General features: G+C 51.6%; 2 long non-coding RNA genes across 4 annotated transcripts in view; both read right to left on the bottom strand.

The window, feature by feature from the left end:
- The window catches only part of LOC145720834 (uncharacterized), a 187,834-nt gene that overhangs the window by 102,482 nt on the left and 79,352 nt on the right, over positions 1 to 6,000 (bottom strand). The window lies entirely within an intron of this gene.
- On the bottom strand, positions 638 to 3,026 carry LOC145720832 (uncharacterized). The gene is made up of 2 exons (XR_014144041.1): positions 2,554 to 3,026; positions 638 to 1,030 (listed from the first exon to the last, which is right to left on the bottom strand). It is a non-coding gene; the product is annotated as an uncharacterized LOC145720832 (long non-coding RNA).

Here is a 6,000-nt window from a genome sequence, read left to right as displayed (position 1 = left end):
CTTGCCTAGGCTAAGCGGGATCCTTGGATGGGGAGATCATTTTGGGGGAAAGAACAAATGTCTTCACCAGAGTTTCTTAGACTTTGTTTGGCAGGAAATGATCAAACTGAACTTGCAGGGGTGAGTGCAAAGCTCACGAAATGGGAACTTAAAACTCACTGTCCTGGTAGCTCCACAGGCCAGAGTAGGAAGTCACAGGCCAGAGTGCATCCTGAACCTGCGACTCACGCTCACGGTGCTCACGCACACCCGTCCATTGTGTTTCTTTTCCTTTTGTTATGGTAAAATATATATAACATTAAGATCTGCCATTTTAAACGTTTTTATGTGCACAATTCAGTGGCATTAATTACATTCCCAGGGTTGCACAATCGCCACTATTTCCAGAACTTTCCATCCCCCAAACAGAAACTCTGTGCGCATTAAGCAAGGACCTCCCCTTTCTCTCCCCCCACACCCAGAGCCCCATCTCCTTTTAGTTTTCATTTGATGAGACTCCCCAGGTTTTCCTCCTCATGTATCTTGATCTGGCCAGTTATTTAACTAAGCAGCATGTGCTCCTTGTTCCATGGAAGTTAACACCAAAGAGCCTTCATTGTATGTGCATGTCTTATGCAATAAATGAATTCACGAAAACTGTCTTCCTGGGTTTATTTCAATCCAATAATGTTATAAATTATCTGGTGAAAACGCAGTGGGCAGGTGATGGGAGGGGCACAGGAGATAACTCAGTTTGAAAACATAGCATGTAGTTGCCAACGTAGATTTTACACCTTGGATTCTCCCAAGACAAAATTCACAGAGATCAGTCTAAAACTTTTATATCTAGGAAAAATCGTCATCATTTCCCTCGGGGACAAAGGTCCTTTATTTTATATCCAGTAAGAGTATTTGATGAATTTTAGCTCGGTTGAATATATTGCCGTCTTGAATTCTTTCTGTTTCAGCAGATTTCCTCAAATGGTCACGAACCCTTCCATGATAACTCCACCCCATTCAGAACTGATTTATGCTGGGTAGGAGAAAGTTCCTGCCAATATCAGAAACTCGATATTATCAAATAAATACCAGTGAAAAAAATAAATGTTTCTGGAATTGTACTAAGCTGTTATCAAAACAATAGCCGCGGTGATAAATGCTTTAGAGATCGAGCACCGGGGATCTTTAAGACATTCATTACATGCCAATCTCCGTAAGCGACATCTAATAAATGCAAACATCTTTAAAAGCAAATAAATACGTTTAAAAGTGTAATTTCTTTTAGCCCGCGCACTGATTTTTCAAAAACACTTCTCATAAAATCCCATTTGAAGATGTATGTATTCCATCAGACTTTGAGAAGGGAAGGGTCCTTTATCACGAGGAAGATACCGAGCTGGCCATAATCCTAAAACGTATTCAGTGTGACAGCAGTGCGTTCTTGGGGGTGCTAGGAAGAGCTCGGATCCTGGGAGCAGAGAGTGCGCTTCCAGAGTATAATCCGACTGATACAGTGTTCTTTGCTAAAGGCTGTGAGGTCTTGGCCTAATAAGCATAATCTCATTACACTGCAAATAAAAGTTTCCTATTTATCTCCAGATTTCAAATGAATGTAATAAGGCTCATGATACAGCCACCCAATACCCTAATCATATTTCTGCCTATCTAAAAGCAATCAGTAATTGTGCTACAGCAGGGCGTGCTGACAATATGTGTGACACAGAAGGAGAGCGAGAGCCCAGCTGTACTAATTAAATTAAATGCTAGGCTGATGGAATACATTTGCTGGAGCCGGGAGAGCATGGGTGCAGAATTAATAAGCATTACGGCTCGGAGCGGGAGATGATATCATAATGGATGCACGGCTCTGACGCTGAGAGCCTCATTCAGACTCAGTGCACCATGATGCTCGGGCCTGACAGTTGCTTACAGAGCTGCAGAGCCTTGAACAAACTGCCCAGGAACCTTCTCGTCGCCACGCTCCTCTCGGAGGGACACAGCTTGCCTGGCCCCCGCCGCCTAAAACCCGCCCAGGCCGCGCTGCCAGGAGGCGACGGCTCTCCCAGCCAGCCGCCCGGCCTCGGCCCGCTCTGCGCTCTCCCGGCTGGCACGTCTCTGTGTCCGTCCTCCTCGCCCGCTTTTGGATTCAAACTGTGGATGGCACGGCATCAGCACGGGTGGGAAGGGACCGCGTTAGAATCAGGTTCTCCTCCGGGGCAGCCATGCCCGGGTCTCCCCAGGGAGAGCCGGGGCCGGGCGCAGCGCGGCCCGAGGGGTCCCGGCCGTGGGGCCCCGGGAGCGCGGCGGGGACAGCGGGCCGGGTGGCCGGCTGGTGCCAGCGCGGCGCAAGCTCCTGCTCATCAATCGGCCGCGCTATCTCGCCGGCCGCGGCTCATTATCATGAGAACTTTGACAGGATATTAAATTTACTAATCCTGAACTTTCCGGACTGACCCTAACTGGGAGCAGACAATGCTGGTGTCTGCGGGAAAACATTTTCTCTGCTTTCTTCCTTCCTCCGCCTTCCTTCCTCCCGCGTGCCCGCAGACCCCCTCCCCCGCTCCCCATACCCACCACCTCACGAGCCGCCAATTCGGGTTGCAGGCCGCTCGACCCCCGGGCGCGCAGGAAATCCTACCGGGACACCGCACCCCCTCCCTGTGTCGAAGGGCTTTGCAAAACCAAGTTCGTCGAGCTCGTCCTCCTGAACACACCGACCGGGTGGAACCCAGGGTAACGGGTGGGTCTGCGGGGCGAACGTGCTGGGAGGCCTGTGATTTCAGACAGTTCAACCTGGAGGCACATGACGGAGGCACAGAGACAGACCCGCACGCCGGCCACGGCCCGGGCTCCGTCCTGCACACACGCGCGTGCACACGCGTGCACACGCGCTCTCTTGCCCTGACATCGGTCTGCAGCGCCGCGTCCCCTGTAACGCACCCCGGCGAGACGCAGCCCCACACGATTCCAGCCGCTGAAATTCTGGGCAGACCAACATACGCTCCTGTCTGCTCGGAGCTCCCTGCGTCTGCGTCTGCACATTCTCACTGCCCCGCGGATCAGACACCATCAGACGCCGCACATATGTTGTGGTAGCAACTGTTACTCTTTGTTTATTCCGCCTATAAATAACCCACAGCAGACCCTATGAATATTTTTAGAAAGTTGCGGGCATCACAGCAGAATCCGGCATCTTGCCCATTCATAAGCTTTCTGCGCTTCAGAAAAACAAAACGCGCCACAGATTTCCACTGACATTCTGCCAGTGTGATCTCTAAATAATTCAGCATTAAAATCTGGTCAGCTCTCCTACCTCCCCGAAAAACTCCTGCAAATACAGTGCCAATTAAGTTGCTGAAAACAGCAGATTTCCACTGATACTCTACAGATAAAGCTGACCATTAAATCCCCATTTAACGTCCAGGCAGCCGGGGCTGCTGACAGCCTGCAAAGCTTGTAATCTCATTTAACCCCTCCTGTCAGGAGCAGGCCTACCCCGTTAGCATAATGCCACCAAATTAGACCTGGCATGGCAACAAGAGAAAGAAAAACCTCTTTAGCTTAAAAGTCAGGCCACAGTGGGCAACCCTGACCTTCAGCGTGCCCCGCTCACCCACTCCGTTCTCCAGGGACCCCGGAGACATTTACCCTGAGAAAGGAAGAGAGAAGGACAGAGGAGGTGGGGGGCCCGGGCCGCAAGGCACTTGGATTTCCCTGGGGGCAAATTACAGAGCATTTTCCTAGACAATGGAAGGAAATTTCACCTGGGCTTTTTCAAGTCTTTCTTTGGTAATAAAAGATGAACCCCGATGGCTCTGTTCAAACTCTTTTGGCTCAATATTTCTCTTTGCCTGCAGTGGCCTCTGACTTCGAAGCCAGGGGACGCCTCTGTTGGAACACAGAGTTCCCCACTCCATGCCTGAGCCAGCGTGCATTTTAAATGAGGTCATCCTAGCTGGGGGCTGGCGCCTTCAAAGCCAGGGCTGTAACTGGCATTTACTGGAGCTCTGTTTTCATGAGGAAATCGGCGCCTCTGATAGCTAGCGCTCTCGACTCTCTTTTCCACCAGTCCCACTGATTTTGTTGAGTGGGTGGTGGCCGGCCGTGGGGTCCCAGCACAGACACCGAGGGAAGGCTTTCCAGGTCAAACCAGAGCTACTTTTAGAGAAAGAGCCACCCCTCATTTCGCGCCTTCCTGAGCATCACAAGCCCACGACGACTCCAAAGTGCACTCTGTTTCAAAGGAAAAATAATCAGCTCTCCATTTAAAAGAGCTTCCTTCCCAAGTATAAAGTAATGCTTTTGCTTTTTTCCCCTGAAAAAGTAAAACATGGTTTTAGGCCAAAGTCCAAGGGGACATCTTCCAAAGTTTGCATTCATGTGTCTAGTGCGTCTTCAGACCGGAAAAGACCAGACACAGCACCACCCTTAGAAATCCTACCCTCTAGTCTTCCTTTGCCTGGATTTCAAACATTTGTGACTGCACTAATCAAAAGCCTCCAGAAGCCATGGTAGAGCGTGAGAGAGAAAGAGAGAGACAGACGGAGAGACAGAGACAGAGAGAGACAGAGAGAGGGGGACAGAGATGGAGGGCGAGCTTCTCCTTCCGTGCCTGAGTGACTCACTCTCTGCAGGAAGCAGCTCAGCAAATGTATGAATAAATTCTGCTCTGCAAAAAGGAGAGAAAAGCCAAGATGCTTACAAGGGGGAAACTTCTGGGCCTCCCCGGCCGTCAGCACTCAGCCCTGCGGTGCCCCCAGCCTGCCCCTGGTCACGGGGTGCGGCAGCCGCCCCAGCCCTCCTGGGACTCACCTGCTCCTGTTCCCAGGGCCCACACGGCAGGAAGGGACTTTCAGTGCTTCTAGGAACCGCAGCCCTCTCCGCCGCGGACCATCCCCTGCTGTAGGGCCAGCTCTTGGGCGCTGCCGGCCGGCTCAAATTCTGAATCCCACCCCCCCATTTTTTTTTTTTCCTTTTTTTTGCTCCTTGACTAAAGTTAGCTGAAACCACTAGCAGAAACAGCCTCAATGTTTCTTTCGACTTCCCGGGGCTGCAGTGGATGAAGCCCTGCCTGGCCCAGCCTTTCTGCAATGGAGTGGTTTATTTAATTTGTCAGTATAATGGGAGCGGCTGAATGAGAGACAGAGAATGCAGTGTGGTATAAAAGAAACAAAGGCTAAAAGTACCACTATTTTGATTCCCTTTTTAAAATTACTTCCAAAGTGTGGTATCTATTGTGAAGAATAATGCTGAACAAAGCACAGTGTCTTGGCAATATTCACAGAGCCTATTCACCCACAGCCAGCTCTGTCTGTACATTCAGAGGTAGAATACACTTATAAATGATGTATTGGAAGGACTATAGTTTCTATTGTGTCGCAGTGTAAACAAAAAGGCAGACAGGAGCTGAATGGCATATGGGCAGCGAGGCCACACTGGATGCAACCATTCCCCCGGCTGCGGGGAGGGCATGCTGCAATCAGCTAAAACCCCACCCGAGGATTGCCCCACTTTCTCCTCTTCATCCACCACCCCCGACTGGGACCTGGAGAGGTTTCCAGAAGGCTCGCTGGGGCAGCACTGGTTGGGGACTCGCCCTGCCGCCGACACTCCCGGAGGAAGGGGCACCCTAGCTCTGCTGACGATTTCCGGAACCTTCCACGTGGAGGACACCAGTCTCCCCATCGGTGACAGTTTCCACAAGTCTCGGCGCACTCCACGTGGGCCGCCCGGGGCTGGGGTCCGCGGCCGGCGGCGTGAGCGCGTGTCCGCCGGTAGGTGGGCACGGCCGTTTGGTGTCCTCGGTCACGTTCAGCTGCTACGCACTTCTTCCGGAAAACGACGCCGCTGCGCATGTGGGAAAGGGGGCCTGCCGCTCACACACCGTGCACGCCTGCCTTCCCAGCAATCTGCGGACGAAGCACTCTTTGAATATCGGTTTTCTCCTGGTCAAACGTTTGTAGACGCTCACGCAGAGAGCGACTTCTCTGCGGTTCTCGCGTCTCGATGGGGACGTGCGGA

The sequence above is a fragment of the Leptonychotes weddellii genome, chromosome 3 (assembly GCF_054177405.1).
Source record: "Leptonychotes weddellii isolate Sample4059 chromosome 3, ASM5417740v2, whole genome shotgun sequence".
Classification (NCBI taxonomy): Eukaryota; Metazoa; Chordata; class Mammalia; order Carnivora; family Phocidae; genus Leptonychotes; species Leptonychotes weddellii.
This window is presented reverse-complemented; position numbering and strand designations above follow the sequence as displayed.